Raw genomic sequence first — 14,758 nt, forward strand, 5'->3', positions numbered from 1 at the left:
TCTAGCCTGGGCACATGGATGGATAGGGGAGCCACCTGTATTGATTTGGAGCCTTTGAGATCGAGGGGAACAAAAAAACTTTTTTGAGCTGTTTGCTAATTTTTTAAAAAAATTTAGAAATACTTTACATTTTAATTTGTCAAAGTTTTATGAAATTGCTTGAAAAATTTTGTGAGAGGGAGCATGGCAGAGGGAAAAGGCCTAGACTTCAGGCCCTACAGATGTGGGCAACTCTGGCTTAGTCAAAGAATTACTAAGTGCAAGTGTTAAAGAATGAGAAAATACAAATTAAAAAATAATTTTATGTATTTAAAAAGTATTAAGTAATCACTTTGGGGGAAAAAAAAAAACTGCCTTGGCTTCCTGACATTCGTTTTGCAGTTTAAATCTCTTATTTTGAACTCTACATTGAGGTTGGTGGCACCAGACTCTTTCCAGTTCCTAGGTCTAAAGGTCTTAACCTGGGTATCAATGTGGGTTTTGCCTTTTATTGGCTGTGCCACCCTGGGCAAGTTACCCAACCTTCTGGGTCTCAATTTTGTCACCTCTCACATGGGGATAACAGTGCCTTCTACTAGGGTTGTTAAGAAGATTAAATAGTAGCTCTTATCACAGAATGATAACTGTTCCTTTAGAAAGATTTTTATGGGACCAGATTTTACAATTAGATAATTGTTTTCTCTCCAAGTGGCAATGTTTGCTTGTGAGGTAGTCTAGCTTCTAAAACAGTCTGCCTTTGCTGCCATTCTTTTCACATCCAGGGAGCTGATGGGCCTCAGCTCTCTAGGGGTGTGCAGGCATCAAACAGCTGCAGGAGGCAGGCCTGATGAGGGGCTGGGGTGGGCCCTGCCTTGCCTCCTCCCTTCTCTTGCTGCCCCAGTGGAGACAGAGTCCCTGAGAAGACTTGCACCTGCTGGGGGCCCAGAGTGGAAACTATTCCCAGCTGGTGCCCCTCCCCAGGCTTGAGGAATGGTGATTGTGTTACAGTTTATAAATCAGGCCTCCCCACTGTCTAAAGGGGAAAGGCCAAAATTCTTTCTCCAACACATGTGTCCCCACCCCCATGATACAGTCCCTCCTCTGTATTTAGCCCCATCTTGTTCCTAACAGGCTTCTGCAACAGGGAACTGCTTGTACTTTCTGCACTGCCCCCCACACCCCCCAGCCAAAAAAACAAGTAATAACAAAAACACCCAGGCTGGTTTTTTACTGCTGTGCTTTTTGTTTTGCTGGTTTCTCTGTCTGGAATGCCCTTCTACCTTTTAAGTAGAATGCCTTTCATCTTTTAAGGTTCTGGAAGCATTCCCTTCATCCCCCAGGCCAGGATAGAGGTTTTCTCTACCCACTAGTGCCCGGAGTTTCCATCTGTCACAGTGCTGATCACACTGTGTTATTTGTGTATTTATGGTCTCCACGTCCAACAAGACTCTGAGTTCCTGGAGAACAGGGACTTCAGCCTGGGTACATGCTAGGCCAACAGTGGCTGCTTGCTGAGATGAACAGCACAGAGTGGCATCTTAGCCTTCCAACCACCCCAAGACAAATCAGGCTCAGGCTCCTCTGTGCACATCCAAGAACCGGTGTAAGCTGCAGGACTGTACTGGTTTTGAAACTAACTGCTTATCAAGAAAAGCTCCTGTCTAAGCCAGAGCTGGCACATGAATGGATCGGTACTCTTTCTTGGATTCTATTCAGGAAGATGTCTTTTAAAAAAAGAATGTTTTGAAACAATGAAGGAAAAGGACCCAACACGGGGCCACCCTGGCACCCTAAAGTACATGCTCAGTAACTTAATGCCAGCAAACCAATATTAATATCCTCATGGCTAAAGAATCACAAGTCCAAGTATGCCACACCTTTCTCTTGGAATAATAAGAATATCTTTCTTGAAATTCTAAGAATTAATGGTCTTTGCTCCTCATTATAATTACTTATTTTCCTGTTTGTCTCCCTGGTTAGTCTATGAGATTCCAAAGATAGGGACCAAGAATTCTGTCCTCTTTGAAATCCTTCAAAGACTTTTTGGCCCTTAGAGCAGCGGTGACCCCCTACCCCTCAATCTCTTGGGGCACCTACTTAAAACAGAGATTCTTGGGTCCACCTAGATGTACTAAAAGAAAATCAGGATTTTTTTTTTGGCTGCACCACGTGGCTTGCGGGATCTTAGTTCCCTGACTAGGGATCAGACCCAGGCCCCCTGCAGTGGAAGTGCAGAGTCCTAACCACTGGACCACCAGGGAATTCCCAAAAATCAGGATTCTAAATAAGCAAATCCCAGGAGATTCTTAGGCACCCGCTCAAGTGGTATATAGTCTGAGCTACTTGGCATCAGGTCCCCCGCGCAGTCTGGGCTCCACAGCTTCAGCTCTTTGCACAGTAGTTCCACCAAAACATCCTGCTTTCTTGCCCTACTTGGGACAAGCCTGGCCAACTCCTAATAGCCTTCAAGACTCAGCCCAGATGTCACATCCTCCAGGAAGCCCTCCTGGATTTCCAAGGTCTGTGATGCTCTGACAGTCCTTGTGCTTCTGACTCTAGTTCTTTCCACAGGGTTTGGAATAGGCTGTAAGTGTGTCAAGCACATGGATTATGTCTGACTCATCTCTATTCCCAGGGCCTAGCTCAGGACCTCACAGATAAGGTACTAAATAAATCTCTATTGAAGGAAAGGGAAGGGAAGGGACTCTGGGAATAAATCTTATTTTCCAGTGGGTCCATTGAGCATTGAAAAGGTAGTGCTTTGGAGAAGGATCTGGATTTGAATCATTTCTCTGCCACATATAAATGTGTTACGTTACCTCTCTGAGCCTCATTTTTCTCACCTCTGAAGTAGGGATAATATTTACTTTTCAGGGCTAATGAGTGGGTTAAAGGGTTAAATGAGATAAAGTAAGTGACGTGCTTAGCTCAATGCCTGGCACATTCTAATTGTGTAATAAGTCGCTGAGGGACTCTCTTCTGGAACTAGAACTAGGCTTACTCCGTACAGCTCCAGAGAGCAAAACTAGGCCCCGTGGATGGAGGCTGCAAGGAGACAGACTTCAGTTCATAGAGGTCTGAATAGAAGGAAGAACTTTTTACTTGACAGAATGGGAAGACATGGGAAGAGGTGAACTTCCCATCATAGGGGTGTGCAAGCCGAGGGTAGATGCTCACCTGTCAGGGCTGATGCAGAGGTGACTGATTCTACATGAGGTTTGGGGTGGGGATGGGTTTGAGTGTGGTGAAAGATGGGATCCCCATGAGGCATTGCCATTTAGTGCCTCTGTAACTCATTATTCATTCAACCAACACTGAGAGTGTCCTCTCGGTTGGGCCCTAGGTTGGGCACTGGAGACATAGCTGAATCTGACAAGTTCCCCATCATTTAGGAGCTCACAGTCTAAATAATGATCATTTACTGAGCATCTACTATGTGCCAGATGCTCTCATCCTCTCAACAACCCTCTAAGGAAGTTTTATTCTCACCATTTTTCAGACAAACTGAAGCCCAGACAGAAAAAGTGGCTTGCAAAGAGACACACAAACCCAGAAAGTAGTGCAGCTGGGGTTAAAATTTAGTCCTGCCTGTCTCCTAATCCCTCTTTCCTCTGTCTAAGCCTGCTTGTCATCCAGATGTTGAAAATTCTTTTCAGTCTCTAGGAGATTCCCCAAACAGCACCCTTTTGGGCACCAAGTAGATGCTAATGAACAGTTAAAAGGCTGAGGTCAGCTTTAGGAGGACATGGTCTCCCTGCAGCACGCTCTGTGCCCCAGGGTTCTCTCCAGCCTGGGCCATGTGGAGGGCCCGGGAGAACATGCTGAGGTTAGAGCTCACTGCTCACATGACCAGCTGAGCCGCCTGGGTCAGGGCTCCTTGAGGGAACTTGAAACCCGGCTGGGTTCCATCAACTCCAAGAATAGCAGCTGACCCTACTCTCCCCAAGCCTGTGGCCTCTGATCAGGTTCCAGGAGGCCCCAGCGGACTCCGGCCATCAGTGGCAGCGAGCTGAAGCTGCTCTGGGGTGGGGTAATAACAGCCACGTTTATTAAGGGCCCACTGTGTGCAGGGCATCTCCTGGAGGAGGGGACATCCTTGGAGGAAGGTCTAGGAAGTATGGAACCCATTTTACAGATGAATATGTTGTGGCTCACAAATGTTGAGAACTTGCCCAAGGTCACAGTGAGTATGTAGCAGAGCAGGATTTGAGCCTGGTGTGCCTTTGCCAGTGACCCTGCTTCTGTGAGAAGAGAAGAGTACTCTCTAGACCCCTGAAGAGTCCTAGGCAGAGGAGACAAATGACATCAGTTTTCAAAGTGATGTTATTCCTGCAAAGTGGGGCCCATGTGCTTAGAAACACAGGATTTGAGAGGCAGCAGAGATCCCCATTCACTTGAGCCTATTTCCTCATCTATAAAATGAGAATCACACCCACATGTCAGGTGAATAAGCATAAGCATAGACTTTGGAGCCAGGCAGGATTAGAGTCCTGTCTCTGGCGTTTCCTAATGATAAGACCTTAGACAAATCACATCGCTGCCTCTCTGAGCCTGTTTCCTCATTCATTTGTTCCACAAATAGCTTTTGAGCACCTACTGTGTGCCAGGCATTGTTCTAGTAGTTGGGGATACATCAATGAAAAAAGCAGACAAAAATCACTACCCCTGTCGAGTTCATATTTTAGAGTTCTGGAAAATACCTCAGGATTGTCATGGGGATTAAATGGAGAAATGTACAGTGGTGTCATATGTCTGGTAATGTAATGGTGTCTGGCAAATAATAAGTAGTTAGTTTAATGATATGATTATTATAATGCGAACTTGCCTGGTCAGTGCTCAGTGAAAAAACATTTCATTTGATACTGAATTTAACCATTTAATTTAATAGGTAAAGAAACTGACACCAGAGAGGGCATGAAATGCCTCCAGTGGTCTAGCAAGGCAATGGTAAGTTCCCAACTCCTAGTCTGGTGTTTGTACCACCATCCACTAAACCCAGAGGGCTGTCTCTGACAAAGGGAGCCAAGGAGGGTGGAGGGAAGACTGAGACTTATAGCCAGTGAGGTTCAAGGTAGGCGTTTAACTAACTGATAGACTCCAGAGCCCAAGTGGGCTTTAACTCTCTTGGTGCCAAATTCTTCCTGTGTTTCTCAGGTGTGCCAGGAGCTTCCCAGTCCCTGCCTCCACATGCGCATATGGTAGGACGGGCTGAGGGTGGGGTGGGGCGATGAAGAGCTGAAGATGCAGGGTGCTTTCCAGGGCCAGCTTCATGGAGGTGCCACCCATGCATTTGCACAGGGCCCCATGCTCAGTTTAATGCTCTGCCGTCACCGTCTTGAAATTCTTAATAATTTTTGAACAAGGGGCCCTGCATTTTCATTTTTATTCCACTGGACCCCACACATTTTGTAGTTTATTTGTGTAGGTGCTGTGCTCTGGGGTGGGAGGCAACCGCCCCCAACCTGCTGTGGTCCTGGGACTTGTCAGAGGCTCATCAAATCCTATGGGCCAATGGCTGAGTCACCAACAGACAGGAAAGAAGCCAGACCAAGTCCCACCGTAATGGGTCTGACCTGTGACTGCAAATCTCTAAGAGGCTGTAACCGGGCAAGGGAAAGACAGGCTCTAAGGAGGCTCTGGGGGTACAACAGGAACCCACAGAGAAGAGGCATGATCTGAGGGGAGTTTCTGCTCAGTGTGAGAAGGGCTTTTCTAATAGTCAAAATATAACCCCAATATATAAAGCATACCTCAATAAAACTGTTAAAAATATAATCATAATACTGGCAGCTAACATTGATTGGGTGCTTACAATGTGCAAGGAGTTGTGCTAAGCACTCCACTGAAAACATAGAGGACAGCAGAGTGGTCGTGAACGCAGGCTCTGGAGCCATACTGCCTTCTTTCAGTCCTGGCTCCACCACTTATTAGCTGTGTGACTTGGAGCAACTTAATTGACCTCTCTGTGCCTCCGTTTCATCATCTGGAAAATGGTGATAAGAATGGTACCAACGTCCTGGCATTATTGTTATTCAATGAGTTTACAGTTTGAATTAAAAAAAAAAAAAATCCCCCCAAAAAACAAAAACAAAAACCAAAAAAAGAAGAACCTGAAAAAAAATAGATTTATATATATACACTCACACACATATATATGTATATATATGTATGTATAACTGAATCACTTTGCTGTACACCTGAAACTAACACAACATTGTAAATCAACTACAATTAACAGTAAAGGGAAAAAAGATTCAGTTTTCTAAAAAAAAAAAGTGAGTTTACATATGGAAAGCAGAACAGTGTTTGACATATACTTGTATCTAAGTGTTTGTTAGTTATTGTTTTATTTAATCTTCAAGACAATCCTGTGGTGTAGCTATTATTTAGCATTATTCCCATTTAATAGATACGTAAACTGAGCCTTAGAAAAGGTCAGTATTTGCTAATCACAGAGTTGGTAAGTGGTAGAGCTGGGATTTGGCCAGCAGTCAAGGAAGTTTCACCTTCCACCTTAGGACTTAGGTCAGACTTCATGACAATTAGCCCACTGTTTAGACCAGAGTAAGCATCTACTCTTTGTTAAATTAATCAGTTAGTCATTATTTCTTTCATCTCTGAGATGCTAAGCCTCTGGGAAATGTGTGCTCGGCTGGAGGAGGATTCAGGAACCCAGCTGTCTTGGGATTTCTTACCAATTGTTGACCTCCACATAATTAAATATCAAGTATGACCCACGCTACGCCTTCTGAATTAATTGCCTAGGTGTTCCCTCCTTTCCTCCCTATGGGCATTGCCCAAGCTCCAATCTCATTATCCCTCTGGACTCTGAACTTAGCACCACTGTATACTAACCCTGGTCTCTCACATCTGCATAGCATTTCACATTGTGCAGGCCTCTGAACAGATCCCAGCCAGCCAGGGCTACCTGCCCTAGGACCAGAGCAGACTGCATGAGAGCAGTGTGCAGTCTGGACCATGGGGGAGCTTGGTGAGTTGCTGCTCTCTGGGTGGTTATTTGGGGATCTTCTAAGGCAAGGAGTGGACTGAAAGGGGCAAGGCCCTCACCAGTGTTCACCGTCACTCACGCTTAAGATCTTGGATTCAGAACCAGTGCTCAGGGAAGATTGTCTGAAGGCAGGCAGCCCTCAGCTCCTCTGGAAGTTTAGACATTATCCCTTCGTGAAGTTCCAACTACAGAGGGCTGGGGCCCTAAAACTGGTCCCTGCCACAGAATATCTTTTTCCCAAATTGCTATCAACTTATATCGAGGATTGCTGTAGGACACACAGTGAAGTGCCACCGTATCTATATTAATAATAAGAGCAAACACTCACTCTGTGTCAGGTACTGTTCTAAGTGCTTTGTAAATATTAACTCTTTTAATTCTCACACAAACCCCATGGGATGGGTACTGTTTTTATTTAACTGACAGAAATTCAACTTTACTTGCTGTGAATAAAAAGAGAGATGGAAAGAGAAAGCCCAATAATATATTAAGTATTTCACCCACTCAGCATATGCCGCAGGATGACCGTGTCATGGGAGAGGTAAATCTGCTGTTCCTTCTGTTGGTATCAGTTCCTACATGCCCCGTACAATCCACGGTGTGTGCACATTTCACCACACTGAGTGCGATTCTAGTATTTCTTGCCCCCAAGCAAGCCAATCTCTTCATCAGAAACCTCCCCAAAGAAACAGCAACCTGTTCCATTGCTAGAGGACAAATTGGCTGTGCTGTTCAGAGATGGTTCTATACTCCTGCTTGATGGGTGATTGAAAGGCTCTCCAAGAATAATCTTGACTACACACAATTCTGTAGAACCTTAGCCCAGGTAAGCTTTGACTGACCTTTAACTCACAAATAAGGTGACCAACCAATCTCAGTGTGCCTGGGACTAAAGGGTTCCTGGGACGCGAGACTTTCAGTGCTAAAACTGAGCAAGTCCCAGGCAAACCTGGATGAGTTGGTCTTTATTGCGTAACACATCTCTGGGGCTGCGTGAGAGCCCTGTCGAGGTCATGGTCCATTCTGTCATTCTTTGTGAGGCTCTCAGGAGAAATTCTTGTCTGATCTTCAGACCAAGAATAGTTGTGTGTCTCCTGAGGAGTAAGTGCTTTGTTTTTATCTCATGTACACAGTGAACTGTGTTAAGTGAACAGCTTTCCCTTTTTGCCTTGGCTGCTGGAAGTCTTAGAGCTAAAAACGTGGGACGCAAATTTAGCTGTGCCTGTCACTATGTTCTGTACGTTTTGCATCATTCCAGGCTCCACTTTGTCCCTATTTTGTTTTTCTCAAACTTATCTTGTCCTGTCGTAAACTTAATGATCTTGTTTTACTTAAATGTCTTTCTGGATTAAGATAGGGTAAAAGTAAACAGTTCTTAATTTAGAGTCTAGACTATCTTGCCCATAGTCATTGAAAATCTGCAATGATCTGCAAAATTTATGTGTACATATATTGTTTTTCTGGGGAGAAGGAGCCATGGATTTTAATGTTTCAAAGGAGTCTGTATTCCCCAAAATATTAAGAGCCATTGGTATAAGTGAACCAAAAAACAAATAAATGCTTTAGGTCAAAGGAAGTTGGAAGGTTGAAAGTTTCAATTGTAGTACATAATGGTCTTTTAAAATGTTGGAGTGATGGTATGGAGGAATGTTGGTAGGGCAGAACATTGGAATGGCAGAGAGAGGAAGGCTGGTGGGGTGGAGTGGCCCCCCATAATGGAATGGCAAGGTGAAGGAATGTGGTGTGCTGGGATATTATTTTGTTAGAATATTAGTATTTCTGGAATGTTGGTGTGACTGGGTTCCTAGAACACCTCCTTCTAGATGTCCTGACATCCTCCTTGCTTAGTTTTACCTTAGGGTTGGGCTTCTATCTGATTCAGCCTCTATATCTTCCACATCTCCTACTCAGTGTCCTATTAAGAGCCCAGCGAAGATTGGTTGCTGGAGCCTTGTGCCAATGGGCACCAGGCTGGCCCATGGGCTTCTGTCAATTTCACACTGAGATGCCTATTCCTTTCTGACTTTGCCTGTTCTTCTTTGAGATATATCTCAAATACCTTGCAGACTCAGGACCCCAGTAGACCACCTTGTCCATTTCTCTGTCTTCAGTGCTTGTCTCAGGGCCTGCCCAGGGGGCATGCCCAGTTTATGGCTACTCTAGGGCATGCCAAGCTGCTGGCCAGTGGGCCACCTGCAGATGGGGCTCTCAGGGCTGGAGTTCAGCTTCTGGGGATGTTAGGCTGAAGGCAACTCAGGATCCTTGGAGTTGATCATGAGAAGGGGAAGCCAGGTCAGAATAAGTTGCGGGGGAGTTGAGGCTTCATTACCAGAGGAACCTGATCTAAAGGCCAAATTCAGGAGTTGGGTTAGGACAGAGACTGCTGCCCTTAAGCCTGGAGTTTAGACTGGAAATGGAGAAGGAGTTGGGGTGAGGGCTGGCTTCTTGGATGTTCTCTCCTCCTTTTCTCCATCCATTCATTCAATTAGCTAACATTTGCTGAGGCCCCTCGGTGGCAGACCATGTCGACTCCATGCCCTGGAGTTGACAGTCTGTAACGGAAGAGACCAGCACGGACACTGACAACCCAGCGTGGTGAGGGCTGCGACGTAGGGAAGTTGTAGGGGCTGTGGAAGTTCAAAAGTGTTCCTAGAGGAATGCTGTCTGAGCTGACTCTGGAATCAGGATGCAGTTGGGGGACACGTGTGTGGTGGGAAGGCAGCCTCAAGGGCCAAAGCACATGGAAATTCCCTGGCATCTAGGTGGGGGCCTCAGATCAAGGTGCTAACGATTGCAGACTGTCCAGTTCTTTGGGCCCACGAGTTTGATCTGTCCAGGTCTAATATAATTGCCTTCAGACCCCTCTCCCCAGCTATTCCAATAACTGACAAATTTAAGTCTCTTGCAATCATTTCCAACCAGGAAAAGATAATTGGCTCTAATGTCTGGAGATATTTCCTGGTTATGAGAGAACAGGATGTTCTGGAGGTGCAAAGCCTCCTACCTCCCGGCCATCCTGCTGCCATGACCTTTCTTCCTGGCCCACACCTTAGCCAGGCCCTCATCCCAACAGCTGCGTGGGCCACATATTCTCCTGCTGTCCATCTCAGTTACAGCAACTTTAAAATGAGCTCCAGAGTGGTGTGGGGAATGCTCACTAAACGGGGAGGCAAGGGAACTGCATTCAAACCCTGGCTCTTGAATGAGGCTTCATAGATGGCACTGTGTGAGGTTGGGGAGGGCACTTCCTCTCTCTAGGCCTCGGCTTTGCCATCAGTGAAAAGAGGGAAAGGATGCAAAGATTGCTAAGACCTCTTCCTGCCCTGACATTCTGTGTCTCTGTTGAATCCTGGATGTCCTGCTTTCAGCCTGCTCCTTTGAAATAAAGGCCGTGTGACAGAGCGGACTCTGGAGACAGGAGACCTAGACACGATTTGGGTTCTGACTTGCTTTGTGAGCTTGGGACAATCACTAAACCTCTCTGAGCCCCAGTTTTCTCGATTGGTAAACTGAGGTAATACCTACTTCACAGGGTTTTGTGAGGCTCCAGTGAGCTAAAAGGACTATGATGATGATGGTGGTGGTAGTGGTGACAATGAGGATGGTGATGATGATCTGTCTGCATAGCAGTCAATCTCTTGGAATAAGTTACAATTGTGCACATAGCCAGAAAGTTAGGGGACAGCTCCAGAGTCATAGGGAATATGAACAAGGTTTTAAAAGCCTTCCCCGGGACTTCCCTGGTGGTCCAGTGGGTAAGACTCTGCGCTCCCAAGGCAGGGGGCCCGGGTTCAATCCCTGGTCCGGGAACTAGATCCCGCATGCGTGCCACAACTATGACCCGGTGCAGCCAAAATAAATAAATAATAAAAAGAAAAAAAAAAATCCTTCCCATGGCTGAGCTACTACTGAGGAGGAAAGGGGGATTAATCTTTGCTAACGACCCATATCCATATTTTTTTCCCATTCCTACGAGGTGGGTGTCAGTACCCACTTAACTAGCTGGGTGACCAGTAGATAAACCCTTCAGAGACTCAGTCTCTTCATGTGTAAAGTGTAATATTACCTGATTCAAGATTGCTGACACCTGTAGTGGACATTGCCTACTTTTGGCTGCTCCGAATCTAAACACTTGGCCTACTTGGAGGAATTCCAAGCTACATGGAAGCTGAAGGGGGCAGCTGCTCTTCACCTGATCCCTGAGGGTCTGGGCTGGGCCAGGTTGGTGCCCCAGCTGGGCCTTGAATCTGGTGGGAGTTAGAGGGGTGAGGACCGTCAGAGATTACTTCAGGAGGAGGCTGCAGTGGGGACCAGGCCCCACATTGCGGTCGTGAGCAGCAAGAGGCTGTGTGGCTTGGGGTGGAGTCTGCCCTAAACAGTTCCTATGGCAGAACTTGGGCTGTGCCCAGCTGCCCCTGATGCATGTCTAGGTCTCCAGTCTCCCCATCATTTCAGTGAGCCATCCAGTAGCCTTCTGATAAAGCTCTTTTTTGCTTAGTTTTGCCAGAGATGGTTTAAATTGTTTGCAACTGAGAACCTTAACTGGTATGGAGTAAATCATGTAACATGCCAGACACAGTGCCTAGCATATAGTAAGCACTCAAAAAAACTACACACACACACACACACACACACACACACACACACACAGAAACTAAGGTTCAGAAAAGTAAAATAAGAAAATTCCCTGGCGGTCCAGTGGTTAGGACTCCACGCTTCCACTGCAGAGGGGCACGGGTTCGATCCCTGGTTGGGGAACTAAGATCCCACAAGCCACATGGCGTGGCCAAAAAAAAAAAAAACAGAAGTAAAGTAACCTGCCCGAGGTCACACAGCAAGGCTGCGGTGCTGGTATGGGACTGACCATGAACATCTTAGTAGTACAGTGTATTTATATATTACTTTCCATCACACATTATTGTTGAACAATTCATTGTTGATACGCTGGTTCAAAAGCCTCAAAACACCCCATGAGGCCCATAGGACCAGAATCCTTTCTTTAGATAGAGAGGAAGGTACTACCTCAAGGTAACCCTGTAAACAGTAGTGGCCTGGAACTTGGGTCTCAAGTGTGCAGCCCAGGACTGGTGCTCTGGTGGTGTCCATGCATGTGGGGTCACATGTACATATGCTGCTGCATCCTGTGAAGCAGACCCATCTGAATACGTGGATCCCTGGTACATTAGAGACCTGGGGTGAGTCAGAAGCTGCCTGAGAGGCCAGCAGGGAGGGAACATCATGTACCAGACCTACAGAAAGGAATGCTCCTTAAGCCACTATGCTGATCTGGGGTGTGAGGGAATAAGGGTGTTTGGGGTACAGGGTGGGGGTGGGGAGGTGGGAGGTGGAGTCATCCTAAACTGGGGCCTCCTCTGCTGGGCCTCCTAATCAAGGGGTTTTGATTCCTGCAGTGTTGGCGAAATGGCTTAATTGGACCTAATGGGAGAAAATGTGTGATGGACATGGATAACACAGGAAATGAGGCCCCAACAAAAGCTGGCTGGAGGAAGGCTGATGAACTGAAGACAGGTCTGATGGGAATTAGGCTAAGGCTCCATGCGTGAACCCAGAAGGTGAACAGCAGGGACAGCTGCCCTGCCCCAGGGGCCTAGGACCATACTGCTCACCTGGGTCTCCATCCTGCCCTGGCCTTCAGACCTTGACTTCACACTTGTATGGAATCAGAACATGTCAGACTCACGGGGTTCTGGGATTAGAATCAGGCTCAGGATTCTAGAATCACAGACTTTAGCATCACATATGTTAGTCATAGAAAATTTTGGAACCTAATCGTTTGACAATTGGAGACCCTTGGGAAAAATTTAGGAGATCCTTCTCCAACCTTCTTTTAATAACAATAAATAACATCTGTTGAACATATCCCAACTTCCAAAGTCCTTTCACATCACTGCATCACACTGGAGTGGGTGGTATTCTACCTTCAGATTAAGTAATGTGCAGAAGATCAAAATGAGCCAGTTGGGACTGGAACCCAGCTTTGCAGAATAAATTCTATTTTTCATATGCCAAAGTTTTGATACCCTTGTCTTCCAGAGTTGTGAAAACACTTTTAACTACTTGGTATAATGTGTCCAAATTTTTGGATGTTTGTTGTGTAAATTCTGCACGGTCATGTACCATTTTTCTTAATGCATTCTGGCATACTGCAGTGCTCTAAAATGTGATTATCCTTGTTGCATCAGCATAATCAGGGCTGGTACATTCTGCGATAGCTTTTTGGCAGCTTTTATCATCCAGCACTATTTTCAGTGAACAAAGGACTTAAACAACATATCCAAGAATAGATTTAAAGTCACTAATGTAAAGACTGAACTTCAAATCACTCTAGGTTTAGTCAGAACACGTTCTGATCTTCTTAGAATAAAAAGTTAAACTACCAAAAATGCAGAAAGAAGAAAAAAGGGAAAACAATCCTCCCTGATTAGGCGCACATACGGCCACACAGAGGGATGGTTGTGGTGAGGAAGGGGTGCCCCTCGTGGAGCAAAGCTGTGTTTATGATTCTGTCAGTAACAGGCTGCTGGTAACCTGCGGCAAATCCCTGCCCTTCTCTGGGTCTCAGTTTTCCTCGATTTCAAATGGGGATGATAATTCCTGTCTTGGGAAAGTTCGGGAGTTTATCAGCCCTGGGGGAGATGTGCAGCCACAGGAGAAACAGCTTAAAGAGAGGGTGAAGGGGGAGGGGCGCGGAACAGCAGGGTGTTGCGCGGGGCTTACGGTCTCCATGGTAACGCACGGCAGCCAGGAGAGGAGGCGGGGCTTGAGAACCCGGAGCAGGAGGTTTTGAAAATGAAGGTTTGACAAAGAAAGCTCCCTCCTCCCTGGAGAAAGGCCTTCTCGGAGACAGAGCTCTGCACTCGAGCAGCCCTCTGTGCCGAGTGCACGTTGCTTCTTTGCTCATGTTACAGACAGGTCCAGAGAGAGGTCGAGTGTCACCAGCAAGTCACTGGCAGGGCGGGCATTCGAACCCAGCTGTGCCGACCTCTGATCCTTGCTCTTCTCTGTACCAGAATGTTGTTTCTCTGAACCTTGGTCTCCCCGTCTATACAATGAGACAGTTGAAAGGGTAGGTTTCCAAGGGCCCTTTGAGCTCTGACAGTGTTTGATCAAACTATTAGTAAACACACCGGAGGTGGTGAATACTAAGAGGAGGATCATGCAGTCTGTGAGGCGTGGGCTGATTTGTCTTTGCGTCCTCCACGCCAATACATGCGGAGGCACAGAGGAGACATCTGGTATTTGTGGAATGAATGTTTATGCAAATGGACACATTCATTCTTTTGTTCCAGAAGGTTTAAAGAGCACCTACTATGTGCCAGGTACTGTGATAGTTCAGAGAAGGGCTCACTCACTGAGGGCTGAAGGCTTGCTGGAGAAGGAAGCCCTGGGTGAGGGAAAGGTGAGGAAAAGGGTGCCCAAGTGGGCGCAGGTGAGGGAGAGGACTCTGGTGCCTCGAGCTGCCCTACAAGATGCCCTGCATTCATGTCCTGGGGCTTCCCAGCCAAGCATGATTTCTCTCCATCTCCAGTCTCCAGAAGGATGATTTCATTCTCAAGGCTCCTGCTGGGCAGCAAGGCAGGCAGCGGGGCCAAGACCTTTTCTTGGAAAAGGTGAAAAAATTCTGTTGAAGAAGAGTGTGGGGCAGGTGGCCCCTGCTGGCTTCTCCCAGGAGGGCCCACTTTGTTTTTGTTTGCTTTCCCAGCTGGCTTATAGGACGGAAGGTGTGTTGAGGTCATGCCTCTTCCTCAG

Source organism: Balaenoptera physalus, assembly GCF_965194825.1.
Source record: "Balaenoptera physalus genome assembly, chromosome: 1".
NCBI classification, from domain to species: domain Eukaryota; kingdom Metazoa; phylum Chordata; class Mammalia; order Artiodactyla; family Balaenopteridae; genus Balaenoptera; species Balaenoptera physalus.